The 22,212-nt window shown below is 42.7% G+C and overlaps 1 protein-coding gene across 1 annotated transcript in view; it reads right to left on the reverse strand.

Moving 5' to 3' along the window:
- GLI3 (GLI family zinc finger 3) overlaps positions 1-22,212 on the reverse strand; it is a 1,844,924-nt gene that overhangs the window by 1,394,009 nt on the left and 428,703 nt on the right. The gene's annotated exons all lie outside the window — the stretch shown is intronic.

The following is a 22,212-nucleotide window of genomic DNA, read 5'->3' on the forward strand; positions in this document are numbered from 1 at the left end:
GTGTCTGGGTTTGGCTTGAGAAGACCTGGAAGGGGCTGGAAAGGACCATTTCTTAGAGGGCCAGTGCCTACTAAATCTAGGAGGCTGAACTTGTAAGAAATCTTTAACAGTTTGCATAGATTTAGCTTTATCTTCCATCTTTTTAAGAACTTCCTCAGCCTTGTTGCCAAACAGGTGGTCCTGATGTAAGGGAGCATCCAACAATTTAGCTTTAACATGATTAGGCAAGGATTGCTCCTTTAGCCAAGCATGCCTTCTGAGCACAGACCCAGTAACAGCAGCCCTGCAAGAGGCCTCTAATGAATCAAAACCACATTGCAAAGTATGTTTTCCAACTTGTTCAACAGAATGCATTAAATCCTGTAATTCTTTATTTTCTACACAGTCAGGAATCAACATAATTTTCTGTTTAAGCAATTCAATAACATGTTGCTGATACTTTAACATATGAAACTGGCAGTTTAAAGCCCTAATGGCCAAGGTTGCAGAAGTGTAAACCTTCTTACTCTATCTATCCAGCACCCTGGAGTCTCTATCAGAAGGGATAGGATTTTTAGCAGTAGAAACCTTAATGCCCTTGGGCCCCTGTGAAATAGTCTCTGGATCCGCAATAGGATTTTTAAAAAGGAACTTGTGTGACTCAGGGACCCTGTAGTATCTGTCAGGTTTTCTGGGAGCAGGAGGCAAGGAATCAGGGGCCAAAGTAGATACCGAAAAAGCATCAACAATGTCTAGAACAGGAGGAATAGCTAAAGGCCTATGCTGAGGTAGGAGTAAGAAATCCCTAAGCCTCTTTTTTGAATCAGAAAAATCCTGGCTTTCCCAGTGGAAATGCTCCCTTAGAGTATGCAAGGTTTCCCCAAAAGAAAAATCCTCTGGAGGGGAAGCAGAGGGAATGGAATCCTCTGCATCAGAATTCTCATAAGTAGATAAGGGCAAATCCAGATCATCAGAAGAATCAGAAAATACAGAATCCTGGTCCAAAGATTCATAATCAACTTCAGTCCAAGGCCTCTTAGAAAGGGGGGGGGGAGTGGCTACCCCTGATTAGAGTTATTAAATCTTCAGCCATTCTTATCATTTGTTTTTTAGGCATAGAGGCCTGAGCATGTGGCCTGAGTGTCTGTTTTTTAGGCATGGTTCGAGATTTAGGCCTAAGTGAAGAAGGAGGCATCAGTTTAATATGCAAGTCCGTAGGCCTGAATACACCCTCAGAAGCCGGTGCCTGCACAGCGGTTCTGGACCCATGCAAGGTAGAGACATCCGTGGGTTCCATAGTTGAAGCATCTCGCAGCATACTGGACTCTGAATGGGTCTCAGTAGAGGCCTGCGAATCAGAAGTAGCGGGTATCAGGGGCTGCGAAAGCGCCTCACTGAGTACCGGCAAACTGGCGACTGGCTTAGGAAAAGCGTCGTCTGCAGTTTTGGACCTCGGCGGCCTGTCACTGTCTTTATCTTTGCGTTTTTTGGAATTGCGGTAGTCGGATGGCTAACTGACAACATTTCTGGATAATTAACGCAGGACCCAAGACTTTGTTAATCAGGCCGACTGAGGGCTACCTGCAAGCAGATAACCCAAATGTAATGACTGCAACAGTGAAACACGAAGAACATCAGAGTTTTGAAGAAAAACAGAAACTGATTAAAACTGATTGATCAATTCTGTTTTGAGTTTCTTCAGTGAAATAATACACAGGAATACCTATAATCCTCCCAAAAGAACAATCCCTTCATTACCACATGTGAAAATGAAAGTGTGACTTAGCTGTTCTTTTCCCTTCTGAAGCATTTCTTTGTTATTCAACATCTCCACTGAACAACATGTTGGGTTTGAATGAAATCTCAGCCCTTTCTACAAGAATTCATCTGGGTCTAGCTCTTACATTATCTTAATTGCCACATTTTAAAGAAAGGCATCCACAATACAGTATATGTAGCTCACTGTTACTTCCTTTCTACTGGGAACAAATATCTACTGCGTTTCTGGGGAGTCAGAGCTTTTACTGTGCACTGTCATTTACAGCTGCCGCCTTTCATTCCCTTTGTGCCACACTTTTTTTTTTTCTTCAGAATTCACAGCTTTGTTATTGTGCAGTTTCAGAATGATGAAACCTGGTATCAGTGAAAGCAACTGACTGGTCAGTGCAGCTGATCTACATTTAAAAAAGATCATACTTAAAGCACTCAATGCATCTAATGAAAAAATGTTTTATCAGGTTGTTTAAAACATGACAAACACGAAACAGAAAGAGTTGCTAATGAAACTTAACAAACGCTGCTTTCAGAAAATCACAAAGTAAAGAATAATTCTAAGTACTGCCATTCTAAGTAAACGCAAACACCTTCTATGAAAGGGTAAAATATGATAACATCATCTTCTGAGACTAGACAGCATACTGCTAAAACAGAAGCTTAAAACAATTTCAGGTCACTATGTCTGCCATATAGGCATTTTAAGTTAGAACAACCAAAATGCAAATCTCTACAGCAATTTGAAAGTAAGCAATACAAATAAACTAATAAAGTCAGAAAACCAAAGAAAAGACAATGAAATGTTACAATAAATAGAACAGACAGACAATGTCTCCACTTAGACAAGATCTGAGGAAATAACTGACTCACCTGAAAAACACTACTACACAATGGATATATTTAAAAAAAATTATCAAAATGGCTCCAGTTTGTGCTAAATAATCACCAGCAATCATGTAAGTTATTTCATTTTTTCCAATTCCTGTTGTACTTTATTCACTTGGACTTCACCCTTGTTGTGAGTAACAGGCTCAGCTGTGGGTAAAGTGGAATAAGCAATGGGCAAGCAGTGAGTCTATAACTATACCTTTAAAGTTCTAAAGGCAGAGACATAAATATAAATGTGGGAGATGAGAAACAGCTGAGCTAGTAGCATAAATAAATATTGTTGCAGCTTAACACAGGCAGAATGAGACAGAAAGATGATACAAGCTGCTAACAAGCTTTGTCCTGTAGTCCTGGATTTGTTTTTCTTAACTGCTACTTACAAACTGTGTAACCCTAAGTAATTCAATTAATGATGCAATGATACTGTTTCACCACTGTAAACAAGGAATTTGGCCTAGTGGGCTTACTTGGTTAACAAAATAATTAAAATAAATAAAACACAAAAAATTAAAAATTAAAAAAGAAATTATGGAAAGTCAGTCAGTTGTCTAAGGTCAATATGTGTAACTTCACTCTATCTTGATATTGTGTTACACTGTAGTTTCCAAAAAGTTCACTGACCGAATTCAGCAAGTGATCAAATGCAGTTAATAAGAAGATGACATGCTAAAAAGTGTATGTCATAGTTATGCCATCTAAAACTGTTTGAAACACATTCAGTGAAATGTACAGGTCAGCAGTGCACTACTGGGAGTGTGTCAGGTATTGACCGTGCCTATTTCTGCTACTATGTGCTGCCAGACAGTACTAATCGCTGTTATAGAGGGAAAATGTTACTTGACCAGAAAATGTGGTAATTTTGGAGCCAATTACAATATTAACTGGTTGAAGAGGGCAATTCACTGCAGAGGGATGCAGTAGGTGTCTGCCCCACACAAGAAAGGTTGCTACATAGTTAGGTTTCACAGGAAGTATGCATCAGGAACTTGTTCTTCTGCTATGCTGGCTTCTGGCTAGACTGCTTTAATTATTTTTACTTAATAACTGCATACTTATAGTTGTTTTCCTAACTAAGGCCATTGATGAGGGTAAGGCAGTTCACACAGCCTACCTTGACCTTGCAAAAGCCTTTGACACAATACCCCACTCGGGCATCATAGACAAACTCACCAGCTTAAATGTAAACACATATGTCACAAGATGGGTTGCAAACTGGCTCAAGGACAGAACCCACAGGGTCAGAGTTGCTGGAGCTATGTTAGACTCTAAGCCAGTCACAAGCGGTGTCCCACAGGGCTCAGACCTGGGACCCCTCTTGTTCGGCATTTATTTTTCCGAGGTACAGGCAAACATAGGAGGATTGTGGCTGACAAAGTTCGCAGATGACTGCAAACTGGGCACCATAATGGATACTCCAGCAGACACAAACATCCTTCAGAGAGGCCTCATAGAAACGGATAATTGGTGCCAGAGCCATGGCCTTAAGCTGAATGCCAAAAAATGTATAGTCATACCCTTTGGGAAAAACAAGGTACCGACAAATTACCACATAGGCGGTAATCCATTAAGTACGGAAGAGGTAATCAGGGACCTAGGGACCCAGGTTGACAGTAACCTCTCATTTGACACTCACATTGCCAAAGTGGTTAGGAAGACCTTCTATATTGCCCACCTTATCATGAAGGGTTTCACATCTAGATCAAGAGAGGTCATTGTGCCCCTGTACTCTTCTCTTATCAGGCCAATGATTGAGTACAATGCCCCATTTGGGATGTTTCTCACCCGACACCTGCAGCAGTTGGAAAGACCCCAAAAGTTCCTCACCAAGAGGATAAAGGGTCTTAAACATATGTCATATGCTGCCCGACTGAAAAACTCCAGCTCTATTCAGTCGCATACCGCCTACTCAGAGGTGATCTGTGCCTGACGTACAAGGCCATGTCCAATCCTGAATTAATGGACATGCTCCACCTCAGAAAATCCAAATCCATCAGAGCCACGAGAACAAGTGACTTAAACCTCAACACAGAAATAAATAGAATGTGCTGGAGGGACAGATTCATAACCCAGAGGCTCCCTACACTCTGGAACAGAATCCCAGTCCATGTTAGGCAGAGCTCCTCACTGACTCTATTCAAGAGAAATCTTGACGAGTGGATGGGAGATCGTAGGTTTACCCCGGGGGTCATCTCTGTGTCACTACTAGACAGAGGCATAGTAAACTAAACCCTAAAAGGGCGTAGTATTCTCATCCTAAGGGGTGGTGTAAGCCACATACACTCTGGCTAGGCTTATAAATGCCCTAGGGCAGATAGCCTAGTACGAACCTATGAACCTATGAAAACACAGCTGATATAGTAAAAACATATTAAAATACACAAGCAACTAATGAAATATCTCCTAAAAAATAATCTAATAGCAACACAGCAACATGGCTTTAGACCCTTCCATAGCACCACCACCACACTAACAGAATTCACATTGTCAATACTCACAGAAACAACAGACTCCTTGGATCTCCACCTTCCTTGACTTGTCCAAAGCATTCAATATGGTTAACCACAATAAACTTCTCCTTTCACTAGCAACTCTAAACCTTACCATCCCTGCCATCTCCTGGTTCAAAAACAACCTAGGGGGAAGGAAACAAGCTGTTATGTGGCAAAACCAACTCTCCCCCTACCTACCAGTCCCCCTAGGAGTACCCCAAGGCTCCATCCTGGAGCCAGTTCATTTTACCCTCTTCACCAATCAGCTCCCAAACAGTATTCCTAAAGCCTCAATAGTGCAATATGCAGATGATACCACCATAATATGCACAGCCAAATCAATTGACATCCTTCACTCCCTAAGACAAGAATGCTTTTCCCTAGCAGAAACTTGGATTACAAACCAAAGGCTCATTCTGAACCCAAGTAGCTCCCACACAGCCACACCTCCCACTGATTCTTTCTTCATCTCCTCCTTTAACAAGACCACAATCACCCCCACAAATCATACCAAACTCTTAGGGGTTGAAATAGACAATACCATAGATTTCGCTTACATATCTCTATAACCATAAAAAAGTACATAAAAAACTTGGCCTACTGTATCGCAATAAAAAATTCCTCACTGACCACTCCAAAACTACAATAGCAAGGACTCACCTACTATTCACCCTCCTTTATGCCTCCCCTGTGCTTACAAATCTCCACAAATCTGACCTAAACAAACTTGATAGTTGTTATAATAAGATAGCCAAATTTGCTACAACCTCTCCCATCAGAACACATCACTGTAAATGCCTAAAAAAACTCAGTTGGCTAGAACTACCACTACTACTTCAACTTAATCAACTATCACTAGCCCACAAAATAAAACATAACTCTGACAACACCCCAGCCCTACAAAAACTTTTGCAACCCTTTACAACCACCAGGCCCTTGAGGTCTAGCACACAAAACCTCCTCAAAGTAACCAAACATAACAATGAAGCTGGTAAGTCTGTCTACAGCCACTGTGTAGCAAAAACCTGGAACTCCCTTCCTGCCCACATAACTCACAACAAATCCCCATCACAGTTCAAGAAACTTGTTAAAACTCACTTTTTGAATAATCAACTGTGCTCCTGTATCCCCCCTGGCTAATGTCTCATTAGAACACTTCACCTAATTTAAGTAACTCTGCTAAGCCAACCAATCGTAGTACTATACCCACTTAGGACTGCTAATCTACTGCTCATCCCATCTCTCCAGGAGTTAGGGAAAACTACCCCAACACTGTTGTGCTTTCCATAAGCAACTAAAACCAGGAGAAGACATATTGCAAATCAATTTGTTATCTCAACTAAAACCCGGCGAAGACATATAGTAAATGAATTTGTTATCTTTCTCAACTATAGCAAGCATCATCTGCTCTCTCGGAGCCTTATTCTACGTCTCTCTGCTTTTACTCTGACAGTAAATCTATCACAGGAATCCTAAACTTAGGAATATCTTCTACAATTTAATATTATATTGTAGAGAATGAATGTATCCTATCTGTTAGTTAATATGTATGTCAAAGCCTCTTCTATGGAAATTGTATGTCAAAAGTCTATCCTTAAAACTATGTTTTGTAAAAAATTGTGCTCTTGGAGCTTTTCTCCCTGGGCCTCCACTGAAAATGAACTTGTAATCCAGTTGGGCTCTCCCAGTCAACAAATGTAAAAATAAAAAATAAAATAAATAAAACATGACATAATTAAGATAGTTTATATGAAGTAATTACAAAATCAAAACAGTCATGCTACATTTCAGATATTTACATAGCTATGCAAGCAACATGTCAACATAACTGAATGCAAAACAGAATGACAATGAGAGCACTATTCATATTAAGTTTACATGAAGAAACTGACTAATATTAGGTCTTTTATTTTACTTCACTGATGTAGTATTCTTGGAACTGACACATTAAAGTATACAGAACTGTTTACATCTCAGTCAAGCACAAGCATGTTTTTTCAAGAAGTGAATCATCTCTCCAATAAAGTCTCTTCATGTTTTTCTCTCCCTCCCCAAAAGTAGAGTTTGTGCCCCATTCATGCATACTAACAATACACAGTCATACTCTCAAGCATGGGGAAGTTGTTTACTTGCATACTGATAAAACCATGACAGTAACTCAAGTTTAAAGAAAAAAGAAGAAGAAAAATACTGCTAATAACAATGACTAAGTGATGTACAGTTGCAAATCCCAAATGAGCATCTGAGTTAAAAGAATAGAAAAAAGCAGCACTCTTGCTACTAGACTGACAAGGATAACACAGTATTACTGGATGAGTATAACAATCATTGTCAAGTGAATGAACACATTCAATTTTGAACAGACAGAAGCTATTTATCGTACATGCTGATACTTTATCATGAAATGTTCCATAAAAAGTCGGTTCTTTAAAGGAAGTTGTAAGAACTGCTCAAAAGAAAAAAATCAGTAGGGCAACTTTGTTGAAAGTCTGCTAATTTGTCAAAGCTGGCTCTGATCTTGGCAGCTATCTCAAGTTAGAACACACATCTATCCTGTGAATGCACTGACCATAAAAAGATATGGAGGGAACACTGGGTACACTGCTCTGCAGAAAGCAAAATCTGCCATGACTGCCCAAGCAATGCTTCTCTCGAAGAAACAACTTCCAACCATACAGCTGAAGAAAACATGATGCACTCAATAATGCATTATCATACTGCCCACATAATCCTTCTGAAATCATTCCCATTTTGAAGAGGTTTTTATCTTCTGTAGCTGAATGCTCACGCCATGTTTCCTCATGCATTACTAGGCCTTATGTTGTGCAATACTATTTACAAGAAATGTGCAGGGCTACTCTTACAAAAGCATTGTCCCGTCAGGCAAAAACTGCAAAATATCACTCGTGACTACATATATACATACTTATTAGTGGGCTCATGGGCAAGGGTACTCACACACACACACACACACACACACACACACACACACACACACACACACACACACACACACACACACACAAACACATTTACAGTTTATCTTGAAATATGAAAACATATTGCTTCAACTGAAAATTGCACAGAAATGTAAGGTTATACACGGAAACAATCAAATTAAGTTACAAAGTTTACTAGCACGACACATAATACAACAATGCTACAGAAATGTTTTGTGTGAAATTACATAACTGCAAGGTATAGAAAATTGTTAAGGCTGAGCTACATATTCATTATGACACTATGCTATTGATGCCCTTAGATGTGTAAGTCAGGTAAAACAACAATTTGCCTACAAAAAGTTATGCCTGAAGGGTTGAACAAATTAGTTTAATATAAATAATACCCAGCACAGTAAGCACACATAAATCAACATTTTCTAATCAGCAGCATTGCCATTAAGGCATAACAAAGGACAGAATACAAATTGTTCCTCAGGAATGTAAGGGTATTCAGACTGGGGACCCATTTCCTTGCTCTAATCCACAATGTTTGCATAAGGAACTGGTGAGTAAGACAAGTCAGAGAAACTAGTTGAGCCAGGTTAATGAGGGCATAAGGATCTTAAGTATAGAAAAAGAGAAAATGAGACACTGTATGTCACACCCCTGCACCCATAGTGGTTAACAGCAAATTCCACAATGATTACACAGCATGTGAACTGGGTTTGGTTACATTTCAAATGAAAAATGAATAAATCACTAACTACATCTGTTCATATCATGCAATTCTGTACTAATGCAGTTCTAATAGCACGAAAATTAAACATTAATATGCTACAACAAATGATAGCCTAAATAATTTAATATGATAGGCTAAGTAATTAACCTCAAAACAAAACAAGAAAATTTACTCTTGTGTTACATAACTATATCCCTAGTTCCAAGACGGTTAATATAGCTACTTAAATCTAGAAAACTGCATATTGATTAGTACATACTTGCTTCTGAATATAGCTGTTTAGCATATACTGCATGTATATGCTAAACAGCTATATTCAGAAGCAAGCATGTACTAATCAATATGCAGTTTTGTACACTGCGGTGGTGGTGCTGCGGTAGTGTTGTCGCCTCACAGTTAGACGTTGCCCATTTGATTCTCAGTTAGAGCGTCTTCTGTGTAGCGACATGCGTGAATGGGCGTTCCTTCATTGAAGGTTGTGCATTAGGCCTGGCAAGCCAGTACGTAAAAATCTACTGCCAATCATTAGCAGATCGGAGTTCCGAGGTGGCGACCCCTAACCGGAAAAGCCGAAAGACACAAACAAACAAGCATATACTGCATGTCTGGCTTAAAGCCAAACTGGTAACTGAAACAAACAGATAAATACTGACATGCTAACTTGAATCCATTTAGGAAAAAGTTTCACATAGTACAAGTACCTGAAAACTACAAAAACTAACAAACAGTACCAGCACCATGTAGTTTTAGGTGCATCACCTTTTGAAATCCATGTAACAGCAACTTTCTCATTAGTTTAATGTGTTAAGCAAGTGTCTTCTGAATAAGAACACAAGCAGTGCAGTGTTTGAATCAACATTAGGGACTGTTTGCCTTTATAACGGGTTGGCATAATAGCTAAGGTGTTTACCTTGCTTCCACTATGAGCAGACGAAAGCAAATGGACCAAGGATCAGAATCCCAAAACTGCATTTGCCAAAAAAAAAAAAATGATACCCCCCCCAAACATATATATATATATATATATATATATATATATATATATATATATATATATATATATACACACACATACCAACTCCATGGTCACACCAACTTGAAAAAAACTGGAAATTACTTCAGGTACAACTCACCAAAACAGTGACTTCCTGTGGAGTAACTCTGATACTCAGTGAGCTGAAACTTGGGCACCTGAAGCTTCAGCATTCAGTCTTCATCCACCAGTAGATTATCCAACTCACAGACATAAGGTACAAGGTTTGATTTTCACCATTGAAGGGAAATTGGCTAGGCTTTCAAGGGCCTGCAAGGACAGTTAGCCTAGTACTTACCTATGAACTTTTCTGAAACAAAAGCAAAACCCAGAAAAACTGCTGAAAAAAGTATTATGTTTTACTTGTACTCTGCTTTTAACTGCATATTAAAACGTGAAAACAGACCACAGCTCTGTCTCTTGTCAGTCAGACAGAAATTAGAACAGGCCAATTAAGGAGTCACACATAAGTTACAACACGTCAGTTAAGTTTAAGCATCTGTGAACTGAGAGGGTGGAGCTAGGAACTAAACCTTCTATTTAAGGGTTAAAATAAAACATGTCAGAGCTTTACTGGAAAGGCTCACTCAGACACTGCCAAAGTTTGCTGTGAGGGAAAGGTTAGTTTGATTTTTATTTGTTGCATTTTGTATTACTTTATTGACTTTTTCTATTTTCTATACTGTGATTTGTTTTCTTTACACTGTGTTTTACTTGTATTCTGCTTTTAAATGCATATTAAAACTTGAGAAGAGTCCACAGCTCTGTCTCTTGTGAGTCAGATAGAAATTTTTCCCAGTCTCCCACTCAGTTACTGTTATGTTCTTAAACACCACTGTCTTTTTAGTTGCCTGCCCCTTATGTTAATTTGACCATATATCCCATTTCCTCTCTGCTTTTACTGGCTGGTGTGAGTAAGCACCAAATTATCACTTTGTGAAATCACTCCCCTTCAACTACTCAAATTTATTGGCCATTGACTCTCCACTAAAACTTAACTTTTTAGACAGGTAAAACTTGTTACCTACTTTCACATCTAACTCCTGTAGTGCACACTGCAGTGCTCAGGATAAACCATTTTTTTTCATCTTACCTTTAAGCATCTATTGCAAGACCACCAGTTATTAGAGAACCCACATTCTGCCTTTCAGTAGTCATCTTAGGATTAGTGCTTTTGTTTTCTCCTGGTGAGAGAAGGAGTGCTGTTACATTATTTCCTGGAGACTGCTGATCACCAGAAAGCGTAATAACTGCTTTATAGGTGACAACATGGAATCTGTGCTTATATTCTGATCCTGGTGCAAGTAGGACCAGAGTGCATTGATTCCTGACTCTTTCTAGTTGGAGAGTGAGTGTCTGTGCTTAACGTACCTGATTGGTCTGGTTGCTATTCGAGGCATCTACCAGAAAAAGGGTACAAGCCTGCAGACCCTTGCATCATCTGGGACAAGACTGTGGATCACCAAACAGGCTGTAGCCTGCTTCTCTTCTTGGGACTGGTGCTAACATTTTGCTTCTGATGAGAGAAGAAGCAAAGGAGTATTGTATCCCAACAGAGTGAAGCTGTGCTGAGATCGGCATTAGTAGTAGCCATTCATGCGACCCCTCTCTTTTCATCATTCTTGACAATCTAATTCTTTATTTTTCAGTAAGTACTGCTTGATTTCTTTCTAACTTCAGAATATCTGCCTAAATACTTCATCCTTAAATTTTCAGGGTCTATGTATTAGTATTTTCAGAGCAGTGCTCTGTACACCTTGAGTGACATTTTTCCTGTTAAGGGACTACATAAGGAAACAGCTCCAGTACTTAGTAATAATGACCATCCCTCCTGAAAGGTCTAAAGGTCAGTTCCCTGTGCTTTCTCCTATTAATCTGGTGAACTTGGGCATTCTGAGGCAGTGTGGCAACTGCCTCATGTACACAGACAACTCTCTCCTCTTACCTCCCAACACTCAGACTTGTGAGAGATGTACTTATATATCCAAATTGGAAGCAATGCACTGTCAAGCCAAGACCGGAATAGCTGGTCAAGAGAAGGTCAACACCTGCACCACACCACATGCAACACATAGCCCTCCAGAACACCCACCATCACAGCTCTCACATAAAAACACAAACCACACACCCACCTTTGCGGAGGCTCTCAATAAAAATCTACCCAATCAGCAGAGAGCTCCAAGGCAGAAATGCACTCAACCACCACAACACAGCACAAACCACAAGACACATAGCTCACCTACACAGTGTGCCCTTCAACCTAAGCCTCAAAGGCAAAACAGCTTGGCCAATGCACTAATCATAGGTGACTCGATAGCGAGGTACACTGATGTCCCACTCACTAGGTTGAATAAGGAGAAGGTAACTGTCAGCTGTCTACCAGGTGGCAGAATCTGACACAAAACACATGCACTAAGGCCACTCCACAACAAGTACAAGTATGACTCTGTCACTGTACATGTGGGTGCGAATGACCTGAGATGCACCTCCTTGGACTACATGAAAAGAGACATGGAGGATCTCTCGCATTATGTGGCCCGCAGGTATGACCCTAGCCCTGAGCAGCATCCTAACATCACCCAGAATGATACCACAGTACAAGCAGAAAATGACTGATTTTAACAATTGGCTAAGTTTCTGGTGTCATTCTAAGGGGATCAAGTATCTGTTGGCTTGAGATGACATGATTGACAGACCTCGATGCTTTGCCAGAGATGGCCTGCATCTGTCACCCCTGGGTTTCCAGATACTGGCTAAGGCCCTATAGTGCCATTTTTAGGCGATGTTCCAAAGACCAAATTACCACCGTAACAACTATAAATAAATGCAATCTGAGGGTCATGCTGCTCAATGCTGGAAGTCTAAATCTCAAGATGCACTTACTCGAAGCACTCCTCAAAATGGAAAACATCGACATTTGTGCTGTAACGGAGACCTGGTTTAAAGCAGCAGAAAGCTGCCATATCTTTCAGCCCTAGGACATGGACCGAAGCTCCAAAGGCAATGGTGTCTCCATATTCATAAAGGATATGCACACCTCCAGACTAGTAGCCCAGCATAATGCATCTGAGATACTTCAGGCACAACTAACATTGGGTAAGATGGTGATTCAGGTCATAGCCTGCTATAGGTCCCTAACCATGTCCCAAGACTCTCACTCCACGTTCCTAAGCACCCTGGAAACTATTAGGGTCAAACCCAACACCCTCATACTAGACAACTTCAACTACCCCTCCATCAACTGGGAAAACTACTCATGCACCAATACACTGGCCCAACACTTCCTGGAATTCATCAATTCCAATGCTTTGAACCAGCTCATCCTTACCCCCACTAGAGGAAGCAACATCCTTGACCTGGTTATTAGTAACATGGGCAACCATTGCTCTGCACCAATAGTCAATTTCTCCCTGATTAGAGCCGACGACAAACTAATCACCATGGAAATACACATCTCGCCCACCCCCCGCAAAGGTAACCACCAAGGAAAACTTCTCCAAAGCTAACTTTGGGCTCCTAAAAACAGAGGTGGATAACTTCACAGCACCCATGTCAATGGAAAAGAGATGCATGACTGCCGAATCGTACACCAATGCACTGTACGAACACGTACATAAATGCATGGAACTAGCCATACCCAACAGAACGAAGACGCTCTGCTCCAAAAAAAGAAAGCCAATCTGGTGGTCTCCTGCCATTAATAAACTCTACAATAGAAGGAATAAACTGTTGCAGAAAAAGGTGAAGTCCCAGGACTGAAAAAATTCCCTTATTAGCCTCAACAAAAAGTTGAGGTCCCTCATTGAGGTCCCTCATCAAAACCTCTAAAGCCAGCTATGAAGGCAGAATTGTGGCAGTCACTAAAAACAACCACAAAGTCTTCTACAGTTATATCAAGAATCTCCACAGCAATACCCAGGTTTGCTCTGAGTTACTTCACAGTGGTACCTCCTATACTGAGCCAACAGATATTGCCAACATACTGGCCAACAGATTCAGTGCCAACTTTACCCCCCCCCAAAGGACCGATCACAATACCGGAGGAATGCAAGGCACCCAGCATTACTGCAGCACAGGTTAAAGCTGCATTGTCCAAGGCCAAGAATGCAGCTTCCATGGGGTCCAACAATATCCCTGGATGTGTACTACATGAACTATAAAGTGAACTGGCACCATATCTGTGTGCCCTGTTCACTCACAGCTTCACCTCAGACTTTTTCCCTACTGAATAACACACTGCTACAGTCTTTCCTCTCTATAAAGGGGAGTGACTACAGACCTTGGGAATTATTGCCCCATTAGCCTGATGAGTCTAATATGTAAGGCTATGGAGCGCATCATCATGGACCTAATTAACAAGGATATAGGGAATCTCCAAACACTAGATCACACTCAGTATGGTTTTGTGAAACGTAGATCATGCCTGCTCAACCTGGTTGACTTCTTTGAGTCAGTCACCAGAGCTGTGGATGAGGGCAAGGCAGTTCATACAGTCTACCTCGATCTGGCCAAGGCCTTTGATACCATTCCCCAACTCAGGAAATATTGATAAACTCACCAAACTAGGCATCAACCCCTATATCACTAGGTGAGTTGCAAATTGGCTCACAGAACCCACAGTGTGAAAGTAGCGGACTCCAAGTCAGACTGCTGACCAGTCACAAGTAGAGTCCCACAGGGGTTGCTCCTGGGTCCTCTCCTGTTTGGCATCTACTTCTCAGAAGTCCAAGCCAACACGGAGGGACTCTGGCTGACCAAGATCGCAGACAACTGCAAACTGAGAGCCATTATTAACTCCCCAAGTGATGTAGACATCCTGCAGAAAGGCCTCACTGGGACCAATGACTGGTGTCGAAATCATGGCCTTAAGCTTAATGGCAAAAAATGCGTTGTCATCCCCATTGATAAAAACTCAGTTCCCACTACTTACCACATCGATGGGAGCCCACTGAACACTGAAGGTGTAATAAGAGATCTGGGGACACAGGTTAACAGCAACCTTTCCTTCGACCACCACATTGCCACTGTGGTCAGAAAGTCCTTCTATGTGGCACATCTCATTACCAAGGGTTTTGCATCCAGGAAGAAAGAGGTCATCATCTCTCTCTACTCTTCCCTCATTGGGCCAGTCATCGAGTATAATGCCCCATTTGGCATGTACCTCACTAGAACATGCAACAGCTGGAAAGGCCACAAAAGTACCTCACAAAGAGGATCCTAGGCCTTAAACACATGTCCTACATGGACAGACTCAAAAGAACTCCAGCTATTCTCTGTCTCATATCATCTACTAAGAGGCAATCTCTGCTTGACTTACAAAGCCATGTCTAATCCAGCTCTGTTAGAAATGCTACATCTAAAAAAATCCCAATCCCTCCGCACCACATGCTCCAGAGACCTCAACCTCATTACCACAATTAACAGAACATGCTGGAGGGACAGGTTCATAACCCAGAGTCTGCCCATGCTCTGAAATACTTCCCATACATGTCAAGCAGAGCACCTCACTGGCCCTCTTCAAGAGAAATCTTCATGAGTGGATGGGAAACAGAAAGTTCACTCCGGGATCACTCCAGTGGCTCTAATTGATAGAGGCACTGGGAACTAACACTGGGTGGCATGAAGCCAGGACACTTCTATGGGCTAGGCTTGTAAAGGCTCCACAGCCATTAGCCTAGTACACACCTATGAACCTATGAATCTATTACACAAACGCAGGGATGTTGCACACTACAGTTTTAACATCTGTGTGGATTCCAGCTCACCTTACTGTTGACAATTTTCAGGGACACTGACTTATGGTTCTCAAAAAAATAAAATTCAGTTGTCATTAGATGAAGCCCAGGAATTATAAAGATTAGTTGTGTAAAATCTTACCGTAACCATAGATGTCCTTCTCTCCCATGTTGCAGTATTCTCGCATGTGGGATCCTCCACCTCAGGTGACCAGAACATCCGGCTCATATACTTAAGCTTTAGCCTGGCTGCTGTAAGGTGCGTGGAACATCACACGCAGGGCCATAAACTGTTGGCCATAAATGCGCCATCGTTAAAAAGTTGAGCCAGGAAATCCAAGACAAAGTGAACAGGAGTTTTAACAGGATTTACATTACACTGTTGTGCCCAAATTACAAACCTCTTCCCTTTACTTTTGTACAGTTTCTGGCTAGATAATTTATAAGAAAACAACAAAATACATTTGACTAGAGAGGACAGCATGGGTTGTCGGCAATTAATAGAACTGGAGAAGCCAAGTCATCAGCCTGAGATTGTGGAGGCTTGGATGAATCATCCCCTGTTAGGTGCGGCAGTAGCACTGGAAAGCTTTTCAGAATCCAGGGCTTCTTCTGAAGGTGAGGACAGAGAAAGAGAAACCAAATTTGTTGAGGCCAGAATGGGGCAATGAGGATTATTGTTCTCTTCAACTTGCTCACTTTCTGAATGAACGTTGAGATTAAAGGGAAGGAGGGAAGGCATAAAGAAGTCTGAGGGGCCAATCATGAGTGACAGCATCCCTCAGGGACTCCCCCTGTGGGGGGATCAGGGCAAAATAGTTATTGCATTTGTTGTTTAGGGGGGAAGCAAAAAGGTGGCAGCAAGGCTGGCCCCATCTGTGGGAAATGTCCTCCGCTACCTTTTCATTGAGGGGCCACTCGTAAGGCATGAGAATGCATCTGCTCAACGTGTCCAAAATTACATTGGACTTCCCCAGAATGTCCTTTGCTATGAAAAAGCGGTTGGAGGAGATTGCCTATTGCCACATTCTGAGGGCTTCTTGACATAGAGGGTAAGATCTGGTTCCCCCATGCTTGTTTATATACCAGACCATTAACATGTTGTCTGAGTGAACTGCAACTGTCCCTAGAGAAGAGTAGCTTGGAATGCTTGCAACAAGAGGAGCACAACTCTCATCTCCAGGTCACTGATGTGTATGTTTGCCTCATCTGCAGACCAGGTTCCTTGGACCGTTCTCCCAAGACAATGCCCCTCACCCTATCTGGGAGGCATCAGTGGTCACCATGGGCTGCAGTTGTGGGAGAACAAAGGGTCAGTCTTGCAACAACTGGCCTGATTGCATCCACCAAAAAAGGGATCATCTTCATGCGCTGATTATCAGAATCTGGTAGGACATGGAATGATGAAGAGTCAACCACTGGGCAGCTAGAAGCCACTGTAAAATCCTCATTTGGAATCTTGTTAATGAAACTAGAACTACTGACGCAGCCATTGACCCTAATGCCTGAAGAACATGACATGCGGCTACCTTCCCATTTCAAAGTAACCTGTTTGCCTTGGCTATCATCTGAGTAGTGTCCAAAACCACTCCAATGAACTCCAAGGTCTGTACAGGTTCCAGGTGTGACTTTTGGTAGTTTACTGTAATACCCAATTGTGCACAAAGGTGAAGAACTGAGTCCCATGCGTTTAACAGTAGATGCCTGGTCGGGGTGGAAATGAGTCAGTCATCGAAATAAGGAAACACCCGGAATCCTTGCCATCTCAGGTAAGCCTCAATCACTGCCATACATTTGGTGAACACCCTGGGGGCTGTGGTGAGTCCAAAGGGCAGTGCTCTGAACTGGAAATGACTGGCTGCCAACTGGAAGTGTAGGTATCTTTAGGAGCACCTGTACATCTTTATGTGCTAGTACGCATCCTGAAGATCCAATGAGCAGCACATCCAATCGTCCTCCTCCAAGAATGGAAGTATGAACTGAACTGTGACCATTTGAAACTTGGTGCGAACTGACTTGTTTAGCTTGCTGAGATCGAGAATCGGTCTCCAGTCCCCTGTTTTCTTTTAAACTAAAAAGAATCGTGAGTACGTTACAAATCCTCTTTGGTCTGGGGGACCTTTTAGATGACTCTTTTTTCCAGCAGTTTTTGAATTTGTGAGACTGCTTGATCCCTTTGACTGGGTGGAACATCTGGAATTTTCTTGTTGGGAGGCAGTCGTTAAGAAAAGGGAATCTGGTACCTCCTGGATATTATCCTCTGCACCCACATATCAGAAGTTATAGTTTGCCAGGCTCTCCATTGCAGGGATAGATGAACCCCGATTGCCTCCAGAGGTGGACAATTGGGCCTCCTTTCAGGAGTGTTGGAAAGGTTTCCCAAAAAAGGGTTCTTGGGAGCCCTGGTTCTGCAGGCCTCCTCAGACGTGAGGATGACGTCTTCCATTATTATTGTTTCCCCCTCTGTTTCTGGGGGAGAAAACTCCATGTGTGTCCTGGTAAGAGCTCTGAGATTTTTTCAACCATATCTTCCTGTTTCCTCTCGGACCTTTAGAGTTGGGTCTCTGGGGAGTGGAAAAAATGTATGCCCATGGCAGACAGAGTCTTACCTTCCTTCTCACACCTGGAAAGGGTATCTTTAACTTTTGGTCCAAAAAGAGAGGAACCATCAAATGGGGCATTGAAAAATAAAGACTTAAAGGGCTCCACAAAGTCACAAAGGCTCATCCAGGCATGCCTCCTCATAGTGATGCCAGAACTAGCCGCCCTACTCGTCCCTTCAGCTGTGTGTGCAATAAGGCACATGGAAGAGTTAACTAGTGAGTGTAGGGTCGCTAGCTGGGAAGATACCTTTTGACAAACCCCCTCAGCTACTTCATCTTCCAGAGTATCTGACAGCTTCTTAATCAGATTCCTTTGTAACCTTGTAAAATGGGAAAGATAGTTCAGTGATCAAAAGGCAAAAGTCGCTGAAGAGAAAACATGCTTCCCACGTCTATTCAGCATCCTAGAATCTTTTTCAGGAGGGTGGATAGTAGAACTCTCCTCAGACAGTTCCTTTTTGGTTGCTACTGATACGACCATGGCATCTACTGCAATACCCTTAGTCCAGAAGGCTTTACCTGAAGAAGTTGTAATTATCTTGTTTGGTCGCCGAAAAACAGTCTCAATGGAATATGGGGTCTCCCACACCCGCTGAGAGATCAAACCATGAGATCATCAGTGGGATGAGTCACCCAGGAGGAGGAAGGGCAAGAACCAAAAACTGTCAGGTATACCAACTCCTCAGGAGAAGAATTCTTGTACTGCCAAGCTGCCTCTCTGTTTCAATATTTCTAGAATTGCCCCAAAGGATATGTCCTCAGACAGTGACCGTGGGGATCATTCTGCTTCATGAGGTTGGTGACTTCAGTGGCAGACTCCTCGGTGGAGTCCAAATGTTACCTCTTACAAAGTCTCTTCCGAGGAACCTCCTCAGTGGGAGATTTTGGGGAGGTATCTGAAGAGGCGGAAGGACCACGGTGGGTATCCTGGTGCTTGAGGTCTTGGTGTCCCAGTGGAGCATACTGGCTGGAAGTGGTGTGCAGGGAATCCTGACAGGATTGAAGATCCAAAGGGGGAGATATCCCTTTAGTTGCAGTGGCAGCTATCACCCTTTCAAAGCCCCAAAGGCTGACATGCTTGCGAGACTAAGCCTCTTCCAAACCGGAAGACAGTTCACCCTGGATAGAAACCGGAGCCGAGCTCACCTGCGCAGAAGCCCCAAGATGCATCGACTGCTCCGACAACCTGGGAGTCAAATGCTTTCGAAGACTGAGAGGGTCACTATGGCTACGGGAGCTCTCCAGATCCGAGAAAGTAGAAGAGCTCAGAGTTTGGCCTGATCAGAAGAAGACGTTCTTGGATATGACCTAAAGGGTACTGGGCGCTTCTGATCCGAGGGCTCCAAAACTTGTCCTGAAGTCAGAGGAGGATCCAGAGGGGGAAGAGTTGACTCAAGAAGCACTGGAGTTGAGTGGGTCAGGGCTGAGGGTGACTTAGTTATGCCCTGCACCAACAGATACTTCTGCACCAAATGCTCCATGTCGTCCTCAGTCAGGCTCCTAGGTGAATGAGAAGAGGAGCCAGAAGAGGATTTTGGCTTGGACAAAAAGGGGGATGGTACACTGAGAAGTACAGGGTGAAAAGCTAGAAAATACCTGATCTGAGGAAGAGTCATAATGGGCTTAAAAGCACTCCTCTTTGGATCCAAAACCAATGTATCCAGCCCATCTTAAACAGATGGCTCTGGAGCCGAAGATACTGGGTCCGACTGGGCAATAGTCAATGCCAAAGGCCCCGACAGATCTTTATCTGCAAGTTTTGAAATTTTTGTCTTCGGCTCTGAGGTATCCGATGGAACCGATGAAGGCCTCTTCTTGCCCTTATCACCAGCTTTTACAGACAGGGAAGAAGCAGGACTGGATTGAGCAAACTTTGAAACAGCAAAAAACACAAACGTTCACCAAAACGCACACATAGAAACAAGAAACACACACCTACATTTGCGGAGGCTCTCAATAAGAATCTGCTCAAGCAACTGAGACTCCCAAAGCAGAAACGCAAGCAACCTCCACCCCCCCTCCCAACACAACCCAAATGACACATAACCCACAAACTCAGTGTGCCACTCAGCCACAGCCCATAAGGCATAACAACGTACCCAACACTCTAGCCATAGGTGACTCTATAGTCAGGCACACTGATGCTCCACACACCAGGCTAAACAAGCAGAAAGTTACTGTAAGCTGCCTGTCAGGTGCCAGGATCCACCACATAACACACGCACTCAGGTCACCTCACAACAAGTACAAATATGACTCTGTTATTGTCCATGTTGGTGTGAATGCCCTGAGATGTACCTCCCTGGACTACATGAAAAGACACATGGAGGAGCTCTCTGATCTTGTAGCCCAGGCAGGTATGACCCTAGCCCTGAGTAGCATCCTGCCATCACCCAGAATTACACTGCATTACAAGGACAAAATGACTGACTTCAACAATTGTCTAAGCTTCTGGTGTCATTCTAAGGGGATCCAGTATCTGTCTGCCTGGGATGACATGATCGACAGACCACGATGCTTTGCCAGAGATGGCCTGCACCTGTCGCCCTTGGGATTCCAGATACTGGCTAAGGCTCTTGCCACCCTTATAGTGCCTTTTTTAGGCAAGGTTCAAATGACAAATTCACCACCTTAACAGGTACAAGTAGGCAAAATCTGAGGGTAATGCTACTCAATGCTAGAAGTCTAATCCTCAAAATGCATTCAATCGAGGCACTCCTTAAAATGGAGAACATCGATATCTGTGCACACCTAACCTGGACCGAAACACTAAAGGCAGAGGTGTGTCCATATTCATTAAAGATATCCACACCTCCAGGCTAGTTGCTCAGCATAATGCATCCAAGATTATCCAAGTGCAACTAACTCTGGGCAAGACCGCAACACAAATTGTAACTTGCTACAGATCTTCCACCATGCCCCTGGATTCCCACTCCTCATTTCTTGATACACTGGAAAATATTAGTATACAACACGCTAATAATAGGAGATTTCAACTACCCATGTACCAACTCTTTTGCTCAACGTTTTCTGGAATTCTTAAATTCCAATGCCTTGGATCAACTTATCCACACCCCCACTAGGGGCAGCAATATCCTAGACATGGTCATTACCAACATGGGCGACTGGTATTCCACACCAGGGGTCAATTCCTCGTTGGCCAGATCCAACCATAAGCTAATCACCTGAGACATCCACATCCTGCCCCCACCCCCCATTAGGGAATCCATCGTAAACAATTTCTCCAAAGCCAACTTCACGCTTCTTAAGACAGAAGTGAAAATGTCACGACACCCATGCAGACGGACAATAGAGGTACAACTGCTGAATCCTACACAAATGCACTTTATAAGCACTTACACGAGTGCAAGGATCATGCTATCCCTAAAAGAACCAAGATGCTATCCTCCAAAAAAAAAGGAAGCCAATCTGGTGGTCCCCTGCCATAAACAAACTCTACAACAGAAGAAAAACACTGTTGCAAAAAAGAGTAAAATCCCATGATTGGAGGAACTCCCTGGTCAGCCTCAGTAAGAAGCTGAGATCCTCCAAACCTAGTTACGAAAACAAAATTTCCACTGATTCTAAAGACAACCATAAAGCATTCTATAGCTACGTCAAGAATCTCAATGAAAACACTCAGATCTGCTCTGAGTTACAGCACAATGGCACTAAATATACAGAACCAACTGATATTGCCAGCATCCTGGCAGATAGGTTCAGTTCTAACTTTATCCCCCCCTCACCCCCTAAAGGGCCCATCTCTATACCGGAAGAATGCAAAGTTCCTGTAATTACGGCTGCACAGGTAAAAACCACACTCTCCAAAGCCAAGAATACAGCATCCATGGGACCTGACAACATCCCAGGCTGCATTCTACACAAACTGCAGAATGAACTGGCACCCCACCTAAGCACCATGTTCAATCATAGCCTCACCTCAGGCTTTGTGACCACTGAATGGCGCACAGTGACGGTTATCCCCCTCCACAAAGGGGGAGCCACCACGGACCCCAGGAACTACCGCCCCA

Source organism: Protopterus annectens, chromosome 3.part0 (genome assembly GCF_019279795.1).
Source record: "Protopterus annectens isolate FY-2018-M chromosome 3.part0, PAN1.0, whole genome shotgun sequence".
Classification (NCBI taxonomy): domain Eukaryota; kingdom Metazoa; phylum Chordata; order Ceratodontiformes; family Protopteridae; genus Protopterus; species Protopterus annectens.